Source organism: Poecilia reticulata, chromosome 16 (genome assembly GCF_904066995.2).
Source record: "Poecilia reticulata chromosome 16, P_reticulata-male-v2, whole genome shotgun sequence".
In the NCBI taxonomy this organism is placed as follows: domain Eukaryota; kingdom Metazoa; phylum Chordata; class Actinopteri; order Cyprinodontiformes; family Poeciliidae; genus Poecilia; species Poecilia reticulata.
In genome coordinates, this window is record NC_088845.1 from 28180520 (window position 1) to 28192717 (window position 12198).

The 12198-nt window shown below is 39.2% G+C and overlaps 1 protein-coding gene across 1 annotated transcript in view; it reads left to right on the top strand.

Annotated features, from left to right (window-relative positions):
• The window catches only part of bckdhb (branched chain keto acid dehydrogenase E1 subunit beta), an 86115-nt gene extending 76498 nt beyond the window's left edge, over positions 1-9617 (top strand). Inside the window, exon 11 of the mRNA XM_081616879.1 lies at positions 2929-9617. The gene's annotated coding sequence lies outside the window, so the exon portion shown is untranslated. The remainder of the gene's footprint in view (positions 1-2928) is intronic.
• The last annotated feature ends 2581 nt before the right edge of the window (positions 9618-12198 follow it).

The following is a 12198-nucleotide window of genomic DNA, read 5'->3' on the forward strand; positions in this document are numbered from 1 at the left end:
TTATACACTCAGGCTTCTCAAAGCCCAGCTTGTCGTTGTAGACGGACGCTCACACAGAGTCGGGTTCTTTGTGGACTTTTCTTCCTGTTAAAGGGGAAGTTTACATTTCCGCTGTCACTACGAAGGATTGCTGCAAAGTCAACAGCTTAACACAGCTGACTCTCCACCATCAGTCAGCCGCTCAGTGTGGTCTACTGGGCGTCTTTAGAAGAAATGCTTTAACCAATTAGGACAACAAATTGAACCTGACTGTATTGTTTGGTATCTGGAATACATACAATTGACTTTGACTCTGTGTTCATGATTGAATTGACTTGACCTTTATGTAAATTGTCTCAAGATGACATTTGTTGTGAACTGAATTGAACTGGATTAAATATATTAGCTGTCCAGTAATAAAAAAATTAATTCAAGGCTTCGTTTTTGATTCGTCTCTCTGTCTGGGTTCATTCTTTTTAGAGCAGTTATCTACATAACATAGCCGTTTCAATCACATCAACAATAAAATAGCAATTTTTTTCTGATTTATAGTTGCAATAAAATGTCAGGAATTTTTTGTGTGTGTTTGTTTTACCATAAATTTGCATGAGCCTGCAGGATCCTGGTCTTTGTTTTTGACAAGCAATCAAGCTAATATTGGTCTACATATCAGATCTCTCTGTTGCACCACTTTTTTTTTTGACATTTTTTTCCGTAGACATACAATACCTTCACATAGCCTGATACTCATTGTTTTTACTCACTGATGGCCGCCAAAACGCGTCGCCGCTTCCTGCTTCTGTACCTTGAAGGAGAATTTCTGCCCGCTGATCAATTCCTGAAAGATATGAGGACAGTGTTTTATTCTCCATTGATTTTCCTGGACTTCCTCTGGCTATTAATCCTCACAGAAATCAACTGAAGTCGTCACCTGTACACGTCTTTTGTTATTTTATTTATATTTTTCATATGTAATCAGGACCGCAGCACCACGCTCCACCAGAACCGTCCGCGTCCTCATGTGACTTCAGCGCTTACAAGACGCTACGGCCTAAAAAAGCCGCGGCACTCATCTAATTACACGTCTGTTGGCTTCGCGTTTTATCCTCCTCACATCCTTAATTTCCATTTCTGCCATGTCAAATATTCACTCGGGTCGGCCGTAATCACAGTCCTGCCGGCGCGGACGCTGACCCGCACAAATCCCACCATGTTTAAAAGATTTACTCTGAGGCATTTACCTCCGCGAGGGGAGGGGGGAACAGGGATGCACTCGGATATCGTCGTCGGCTCCATGTTGTTAATGTTTGGGTTGGCCAAGCAGAAATATTTTCAGCATTTTATTATAGCGGGACGTTTCGGTCTCATCACACCGCCCTATCATTTAACCCTAATTCCGTGACCTTCCTTCAGGAATACATCACATAAAACATACCTGCCTCTTTTAATGAACTATATGAAACGACTATGTGCTCCTTCCTCTGTATATGTGCTTGTGACATGAAGCATTCAGGACCAACAAGTGCAAACACCCTGTTTTCCGTGTAATAGCCCCTGCCTATACTGACCGGAACGCTGCCTACCGTGGCTTTTCCCACACCCAGACTTCAAAGTGGACCTCAAACTACGCAGCCCTCTGAACAACATCCAGGATACTGACGGCAGCCCATCTCAAAGCTGCAACCAAACCACAAGAGCATTACCACCCAGGATGTGCCTTTTTTCCCTTCAGGTCTAATCCACAGTGGCAGCTGCACTTTAGCTTCGTCTGTGACTGAAGCCTCAGGATTTGACCATGCACCGCCGGGTTCCCATGTGAGGAAGAAAACATACAACCCCATGCTGATGTAGCCCCTAATTACAACTGATGGGTTTTTTTTCTCTCTCTTTCTTTTCTTTCCATGGATTCTGACCAAAACTGTTGCTCTGCTGACTTTGCTGATGGATAGCGAGCGCGGGGTAACGATCATTTTCATCGCCGCAAGCGAATTCCGATTCGCTGATGGGATCGGCACGACAAGAGGAACTTTGATGAACCAGGAGCCACAAAACTCCAGGAGCATCGTGAATAATTCGACCGAAACCAGAATGCGGTAGTTCGAATCCCACTTACAGATTTCAAATGTAATTGTAAGAGATGAAAATGTTACGTCAGATGTTTGAAACGCTTCAAAATGTATACAAGAGGCAAGAATCGGGGAAAAAAGACAACATATTCATACTGGACTGTGACATTACAAAACGATCTGAAAATCAATGGGAAGAAGACCAACTCAAGCAGATGTTCATCTGGGAGTAAAATTGCGCGAATTGGAATTACAAAAATAAATTCAATTATTGGAAACGTGTCAATTCTGAAATAAAAATAACACGTTTTTCAATAAGACGCTTTTTTTTAGATGGATGAGCTGATTTTTCAGTTGCATCGAATTTAGTGTTTTTCGCAGAACTGCAATTGAAAAACGAGTCACGTGATGAACAACCGGATGTTACAACCGATGTAAAAGACGAAGAAGACAGGATGTAGAAGGAGGAGCATGTTTTTTCATGGCTTATTCTTGTGTGATTTTAATTGCGTTTCTCATGGAAAGGAAACAATGCAGTTACGATTTATTTATTTTTTTCGACATTAGGGGAGTATCAACAAAATTTTACACACATTTGTCCTGGAAACGCAGCTAATGATCCAAGTAAAACACACAAAGAACAGCACACAGTAACTAAACCAAACACAAAGAAATGAACTCATTTGGCAAAAACCTATTAACAATAATCAAAACAGAAAATGAAACTGAACACGTAGATGGTCACAAAAAAAAAAACAGCCATGAATCATGACAAACGGGGCTGATTTATTCCCCTCACATCCTCGGAGCCCATAAACTGTCGTCACTGTCACGTCTCTGGAGCTGACGGTCCTGACCCTCGATCTGTTTGTTTCTGATACAGGACGGTACTCACTGATTCTTCCCTGCTGACCTCTGACACCCAGAGTGACGTGCGACGTTTCTGACGGCACTCAGATCCTGATTGATGTCATCAGTGAGTCAAAGGTTCCTGTAACATGCAGAAAGAAGGAAGCTGGACTTCAGAGATAGCCTGATGAACCCTTGTTGTTGGAAAAAGGTTTTAGCAGCCACTTTCCTAGCAGTAGCTGAATAATAATTTTATGTGGAAATTTGGGAAATCTCACCTGTTAGCTTTCGTCAATTGATTCTGAAGAGAAAACTTAGCATTTTTCTTTCCTTTATCCTTGTAAGATTGTGTGAGGATACCCCAAACCGTTTGAATTCAAGTCAGTGATAGCAAACATTGAGAAAATGCATGTAGACGTCTGACTTTGAAGACACTAAAAAATAAATCTCTCACATATTCTTTCTCTTATTATTATTATTTAGCATATAGGAATCATTTGGGTAATTCTAACTGGCCTAAAGCAATACAAAATTGGTCTTATTTAGTTTCAGACAGTGAGAAAATAAAAGGTTTTTTTCTTTTTATTTGATGTCTGTAAAGTAGTTGTGGGTGGCTCAATCCAAAATATCGGATAAATACTAGCACAATAAAATCAATACTTTAGTTTCAGATTCCCTCTTGAAATTTGCCGTTAATTTACTCCAAAATAATATTTTTTGTGCTTTATTTTGAAAACGGTGCACACAAATTTGTTTTGCTTTCCTATTGTTTCAGTTTATCATGTTATTAAATAACTTTGTAGAATTTATATAAAGTTCATGTAAACTTTATATAAATTCTGTCCCAGGTTTTAACTAAATAATTCAAAGGAATTTAGTCAGAAAAACAACTAATGGTGAGATGTTTGAAGATATGTCACACTTAAATTATAAATATCGGTATTAGTATCAGCGATACAGGTATCGGATTGACATCAAAATATTCAGTATCACACACCTTAAATGTAAACTCCTGCATTTAACTTTATACCTCTGAGCGTTTAGTGAATATGAGAGATTACACACCAAAAACAATGAAAAAATATTTATTTTATTGTCAAGTAGTCACATTTTCCTACTCTACATTTCAGCTACACACAATCAGTGTTGATTTTCAGGCACAACCTCATTGAGAATCATGTGTTGAAATTCCCCAACCAGATTGGTAAAATATGAAGCTGCAGACAGAAACAATAAAGCAAAAATATAGCAAAACAAAAATTTGTTTTCTGACCTTGTCGGGTTTGCTGGAGCCTCTAAATGCACCTGAGAGTCTGAATTCTCCCCAACACAAATGGTGCATAAATTTTCCGAGCGTAAACTGCCCTCTGTGGACGGACGCGCAGGTTGGGGGTAACCGTCGAGCAAACCAGCTCATCGTGCAACACCTCCAACCCTGACTTTGTCTTTTCATCGCCCATCGATGCGACGTTTCCTGTGATGAGTACCTCTGCTTCTCCTCTGGTCTGATGTCAGCAAAGAAGCCAACAGCAGTTAAGAGGCTCACCCTTACAGAGCCATGAGAAAAAGTTTGTACAATGTGGACTAAAGTGCAAAGCTTAAGTGCACAGCTTCACCAGAACATAAATAGAGCATAACTGTGTGCAGTCTTAATGCTACTGCACTTTTAGAAGTGCAGGCAGAAGCAAGTGTCCATGGACGCAGAGACGGTGACATGAGTGCTGCCAGCACTTCTAAAAACATGTTGTACTCTTTTTCTTTTTTTGGCCTGCTTTCCTGCCTGAGAAAAAAATCCAAGAAGGCTGAAATGTTGTCAGCGCTGTTGAAATTAGTTAGATGACAGAAGGTGGCTTCTCTTTCAGACTAAACTCTTTTGTCTCCAGCTTGTCAAACAAGTGGGTGTCCCACAAAACACTGCTTTTGGATTCTTATGTGTTGCTCTGAATTCTGTACGGGGTGGTAGTTTATGATTAATTTGGTTAATTTAGTTCCTTCAGTCATGGCAAGTCAGTAAATGTCTTGTTTTCCTATTTCTGCGTTAGCTTTGGTTTAGAATTTCAAATCATTCTCATGCTTAATTTTTATTGCCGTTATTTTCACTCACCCCTCTTTATACATTGTGTGCTTGTTTGCTGTTGTAACAATAATTTTCCCCACTCAGCCACAGAACAATATTTTATTACACCTGATTTTCATGGCACTAATCACCTCCCGAGAATATAAGCTTCCTATTCTGTCACTTCTTGTCAGATCCTGCTGCTTCTGTTGTTTTCTGAAAAGTTTCTTATTCAGATGTTATAGGCTGTTATGAGAACTTTTGTTCTCATAAACAAATTCCCAAACATTAGTTGGATTTATTTAAAAAAAAAAAAAAGTCAACATATGTGCATCATTTATACACTCAGGGAAAAAAAACGTTCACAACTTCATCCTTATCTTTAACGTTCATCCCAACTTTAATGAAAATATTACTGCTGTAAAAGCTCCCGGATGATATTACTGTAAACAATGTCTGCTTGAGCCCTGAAGGTTTCACGCCGCCTTTTTTAAGTGCGCTGTGAAGAAGAAGTCAGCGGCTGCTTGACGTGTTCCTGATGAGGCCAAATCTAACAAACCTATCCACCGTAATGCATCACTTACAGAGCAGATCACACCTGAGGGATGCGATTACAGGAAAGAGACTGCGCTCTTTTGGTATTTCGTTTGTTTCTGTGTTATAACGGCACTTAATCACACCGCCTGGGCTCAGCCACGGCAGGGATGAAACAGCCACACTGAGACTGGGACACATGTGACAAAAGCAGCATCCAAACAAAATAGTGATGAGATGGCCCGGGCAGAGGTGATGGAAAACAGCCGGACCGGTGATGTGTGTGTGTGTGTGTGTCACCTCGGTGAAATCAGAGCTATGAAGACTGTCAGCAATACTGCAATAACATTACTCGCCAATCTGTCTTGCCATTTGACTCCATTAATCAGATTTAAAAGACCAACAATAAAAACAGCAGTCAGAATGAGCAGAATATTAGACCTTAGACTGGTAAAGAAGCCAGTTGTCATTTTTACAGATGAGTCTTCAGCAGCAGCAGCAGCAGCAGGTCTGGCTCCTCTTTCTCACAGCGCCTTGATCGCTTCACACACATCATTTGAACGGAAACAAACCACACTCCTTACCATGTGGACCACATGCTATTTGGCTCCACATCCTTAATGCCAAAAAGTCAAATCCGAGATGTAGATTTTGTTTATTTTTTTGTCATACCCAGCATACTCGAAGTATAAAAACCATATAATTTCTCTCAGATCTCACAAAAACCAATGTCAAGTCTCTCTAAAGAGTCCCAGACCATGTTGTCGTTATGCTTTAGTTTTACAACCACACATAAGTCAATTGAAGATTTTTACATTTGCTTTGAATTTTATTTCCATGCAGATAGAACAGATATGAACCCGACATATTTTTCTGTCTGGTGTCGTCGGCTTAATTTACATCCCTGTGCCATTTTCCAGCCACGAAAGCATGCAAAAATAATGATAAAAAAAAAAAAAAAACTGAAGCGGGACAAATCAGATGCAATTAATCATTGAAAAATAGAAGGAAAAAAAAGACTCAGCTGAAATCAAGTTATATCTACAACATCAAATTATTTATAGCAAACAAAAACTTAACTAAATAAACTAAGATGACATGAAAGCTTAAATCGTAAAGAAAATCTTAACTCAAAAAAATAAAAGTAAAATCAAGACTTATTCCAACCCTTAGAACTATAATCTAAATCTGAATAAGAAACTCTAAATACAAACTAGAAACTAAAACTAAACAATAAATTTAAAAAAGTATTTAAACTCTAAGCTGAACCCCGCTAAACAACAACAAAAAAAAGCTAGGTTTTCTAAACTGAGGACTCTAACTTAGCTAGCTATTAGCTAAGTTAGCCTAAATTAAACTGAGAACTATCAACCAAAATTAAATTAACCTAATCTAAAATCTAAAACTGTTGTCATATTTTGTTCACTAAACAATCAGTCAAAGTCTGTTGATGTGTCTCCCTTGGGAAACATTTGCCTTGGACAGAGAGGTAGCACTGCACAGACACATAGCACTCGTCCATAACACCAAAAGGATAATACATGCATATAAATTACTAAAATCACATATAAAAGAAAATTAATTAAAAGCTCTTTGGAACAACTGCAACACATGCTCCTCCAACCTCTAAAAACATTGAATAAATATGAGGAACTAGCTCTCTATGTAGCTTCGTATTGTTCTGGATTTGTTCATTGATCACTTTGATGAAAAAAGAAATACTCTTACCGTTATGTAACTTCATCCTGAGTCAAAAATAAAAAATAAAAACAAACCATCTGCAAGTACAGTTAGGGCAAAACTAAACATACTAAAAACAAACCAAACAGAGAAAACCCCTCAGCAGCAGCAAGATAACAGAAAACAGGCGCAACAAAATGAGATCAGGAAGAAGTACAAACTCTATCAGTCAGCAACATTGGGTTCATTTAACCCAGCTTGACTGTAAAGAATCACCCAGATTGTTTTCGACAATACGTACCTAAGCTCAGTCATGTCACTGTGTTACAGCGATGCAACAAAAGCCAAAACAAACCTAAGAGTCCCATCAACCGAGCTCTTCTCAATGAGGTTTGAACTATTTTAACACAGTTAAAAATAGTTAACAGAATCTATGTCACTGTGCATCAATATGTTTAATGTACTCATAACAGCAATGTGTAAAACCTGTTCATTGTACTGCCACAAAAGACTATAAACAAATCTTTTGATTTAAAAAACTTGTTAAAAAAAACCATTCCAGGAAACAGAATTCATTGACATGTGCCTTGCAGGAACAGTCACATTATTTTTAGCATTTTGTCATATAACTACTACATACTTTTATAAACAGTGGAATACTTATTACTTTAGGCCAACATTTAGCTTTATACTTCTAATATCTTAGCAAAACCTAAAGAAACTCCTCTTAGTTTACAAATCCAGAACCAACTTAGCAAGTACCAGAACAAGAATCAAACATGGAGAACCAACATTTAGTTTTATATTGTACAAATATATAAGTCAACCTAGAATAAGTGGAACCAACATTTGCTTTTATCCTTATTAATAGAATCACACATGGAGAACCAACATTTAGTTTTATCAGAACAAGAATCCAGAGAAACCCGTACTGGTTTATAAATTATGGATTACTTATTGTTATTCGTATGAAACATGGGGAACCAATATGTAGTTTTATTATTTTACCTTTTTGTCTTTTTTTTTTGGTTTGTTATTCCTGATGTAATTCATGTAAAGAACTTTGAATTTCCTTGTTGCTGAAAATGTGCTATATAAATAAAATTACCTTCCCTTCCCTTAGAGAGTGTTATTTAGTTATCAACATAATTTGATTGCTTTAATTACTGGCTTATTTTAAATAAGTCATCAAAAACATTGCCTTTGGGAGGAGGGCAACATGAACATTGCATAGTTTGTAACCATTAACACAAAAAGTGTTAATAACCTCTTCAGACAGACAGGCAATGTGAATAAAGGGTTAAATCCACATTCGGTGCTCTTCTCTCTGTATTCTGGCGAGAGCGCCGGCCATAAATACAGTTAACAATCCATCCTTTGTTCAAAACTCGCACCTTTTCCAAGTTCAGTCTAGCTGAACTCTGTTGTTATTCAGTCTAAAAACTGTATTTTTTTTTTCCCTCTCCAACTCGTTCACCTCTGATTTTTTTATATTTTTTTTTTGAACACGGTAAATGGGGCAGGAACATCCTCCATGATGTTGGATGGATGACGATCTGCAGGCCACACACAAGTTAGAAAAGGTTGTATGGAATAATACAAAGCGGGGCGACGCGTCTACTGAACTCTGTCTGTTCTGTGCAGTGAATCACAATCTGCACTATAGCAGATTCTGAAACTCAAAAAGCGGATTGTGTCATAATTACATTTTATCAGTGACATCTGTGCTTTTATCCCGTTGACTGGTAGAAATGTCTCCTATTAAAAGGCCGATGGAACAGATTAGACAGGGATCTGCGTCTTGTTTTCTTAGATGAGTTAAGAGGTTGAACAAACACGCGTGTTCTTCATCTGCAGCCTTGGAGCCGCTGCTTTTACGCCACTCAGAATCCTTGTATAAAATTTCAGATTAGATAACTTTTCTTTCAGCTTGTGCCAAGTGCTGTTGAGCTGGATGTAATGTACCTTCTTTGCCCAAGGCAGAGAAGATAACCACACCCAAGCAGGATTTCAGATGTGAGATGGAAGGAGACGTTGAACAAGTAGAGAAATGCTGTAGTTTTTTTTTTCCTTCCCCGCTGTTTCCTCAAAACAAAAATGTCAAAATACGGAGGGTCGAAAACACTTATCAAGGCAGTTATTATCACTTTAGGATGAAATGGTTCTCGTGTAGTTTTGGAGTAAACTGTTGCTAATCTGCTGCATTTTCTTCTTCTTTTGTTTCAACTTGATCCCAAAGCACAGCAGAGGCCGTGACTCTTCCAGAGAACGTGTCATGTCAGCTCCTTCAGAGGAACTTCATGTTGAGGATGAATTCTTCCAGTTTCATCTTTACAGTAAACCTCCAGCGTCGTACTTCCAAACCCTGTCAGTTCAAGAGCCCAGACCTGCCTATAAAATCTCTCAGCTGACATTTCATTAAATGTTTGCCTCTGGGGCAAAAAACACACAAAGAGACTGTTGCTGAACCTCTCGGCAGAGGATATGAGTCTGAAATTGATTTGTTTCTCTCTTCCAAGTCAGGGCAGCCTGAGTGCAGGTGTTTAGCGAGAGCTAATGCTTGAGTTTTTAAAAGGTGCTCAAAAGAAAAAGGAAATGACTGAAACTGAGGGAGCATTCAAACCAGCCCTGTTTAGTCTTAATCCAACTTGAGTTCATTTGCCTAAAAAGCTTGGTTTGTTTGGGGAGGTGTGAATGCGCAATCGAACTCTGGTCCAGGCCTCAGTGAACTGTGGCATGGTTCGAATAGATATGTGAACGCCAAGCAGACTGGAGACCGCTCCAAAAGCAGGAAGCGGACTATAGAGCAAGGCATTCTGGTTAAATCCAACTAAACTAAAAGAATGAAAAATGACTCGTGCTCTTTTAGCAACGACAAAAACGAAGTCCTGTAACTGCTAGAATCTGATGCCTCTATGTTTTTGATTACATTTTGTGGAGAATGAAGTTAAGGTCAGAGTCTTCTTCGGATGTTTTCGTGCTGTTTTCCCTCCAGGGTTTCGTGTGCAGCGCCACCACAGGTGAAAGGGGGGAACATTTTTTTCAAAGGGTTTGGTCGGTGTGACAGTGCAGTGTGAACGTGAACCACATCAGCTGAAAATGTAACAAATGTCGCATTTTTGGTTCTCAATCCAACTGAATCCACCGGACTGTCAGTGATTGTTATTTTTAAATGTTATTTTTGCTTCACACCTGCCTCACAAAAAAAAAATGAATGAAAAAATAAAAATAAATGAAAGCATAAAAAACAATGACATTTAAAATGACTGACAAATTGTTAAATTTCTATGATGAATTTAAAGTGGTAAAGCAGCAACAAATAATTACAAACTCTTTTAATATTTACAGGCTCATTGAGAGATGCTTGACTAGCGCAACAACTCTTACTTTGATAATATTCTACTCCCTAAAATGTGTTGGAAAAATTACTAAAAGTGAAATGTTTCTTCTTGCCAGACACAAGATTTATGCTGCTACAACAACAAAATCATTTGACTGAGTCACGGATGTGGACTGTAGACATGCCTGTTCAGCACCCAGGTTGTTGGAACATGAGGCTATGATGCTTTTAGAAAATCAAACTTTTTTTTTGTTGTTTGTAAGAATTGTCGTACTGTATGTTTGAACATACTTTGTATCAAAACGTATGTGTACGCTTCAGGCACCACAGAGTTAGGATTATTTGTCTAATGTAGATGTAACCTCTGAAACTTTGAAAGTGCTATGTAAGTGATTTATAGTGGAAGCAGCTGACAGGTTTAGAACCGGTCCCAGAGGGCTTGCATGGCAGCATCATAACCGGAGCGACCGCTACAGACAGCTGCTGGATCGTCTGAGCACTAAGAGGCTTCACAAAGGTGTCAAGACATCATTACTTATCTCTAACAGGGATGACATTTTCGCTGAAAAAGTATTTCAATCTGGAGAGACTCAGACGGAGAAAGAAAGCGATTAAAAGAGTTCAATGACAAAATGAACATAAAAATAAACAGAAAGTCCTTTGGCGTTCAGGCCCCGGCCGGGTACGTTGAGCTGGACTTCGAAAAGCTCGATGAACATTCCTGATGCAGCATAGGAATGTAGACCCCCCGGGGCATGTGGTGGCGGCAGTCGGAAGAGGATGAGGCCTGAGAGCCGGGAGCAGAAGGTGGAGATGGTGCTGAGGTGGGTTGATCGCAGCTGGTGAGCAGAGGAGGCCATGGGTGAAGGTCCTTTTGAACTGGAGCCCAAACGATGATTGGCTGGAGCGAGGCTTGGACCGGCGCTGATAGGTCCAGGTTGCAGAGAGGGAGGCGCTGATATATGAGAGTCTTCCAGACTGAACTTTTGTCAAGACTCCATTTGTGTTGTGTTGTGGCCTTATAGGATCTTCCAGAAATATCCATAATCGATTAACTTTTCTTAGTCACAAAATATAATAAATTTTTTTCTGGAATGTTGACTTTGATCCCCTTCATGCGGATGATCAATTTTCTCACCCTTTTTCTAATGGAATCCAAACACTTAGCACAGAAAAATAATTTAAGCCACTTGCATTCACAGAGCAGAGCTCTTGTTCCCAGATGAGGTAGGAATGAATGAATCGAGAGTTTATTGCTCCGAATTGAGCTCTTAATTCATCACAACAAGTCAACAGGCCCAAATCATCTGCAAAAAGCAGAGACCCGATCCGAGAGCACCGAATGGATCTCCTCAACACCTTGGCTGCGTCTAGAGATTCTGTCCGTAAAGGTTATGATCAGAATTGGTGACAAAGAGCAACCATAGCGGAAAGGAAAAAAAAGGCAACCAACACAATCCAACAACATCCAGAGCCTTAAGGAACTTGAGTCTCATCTACCTGGGAGCCTGATCCAAAGTCCACAGACTTTGCTTCCTGACTGTAAAACATTCATAGTTGATGTTTCAGTGTATTGTTTCTGGTCATTTTGGTTACTATGTGAGAAGACATGACAAATGAGAAGTTTGGCTGTGAGAATTCATTTGTGACAGGTGGTTATATTCACACTGCCCTTTAACAGCATGTGAAATCAA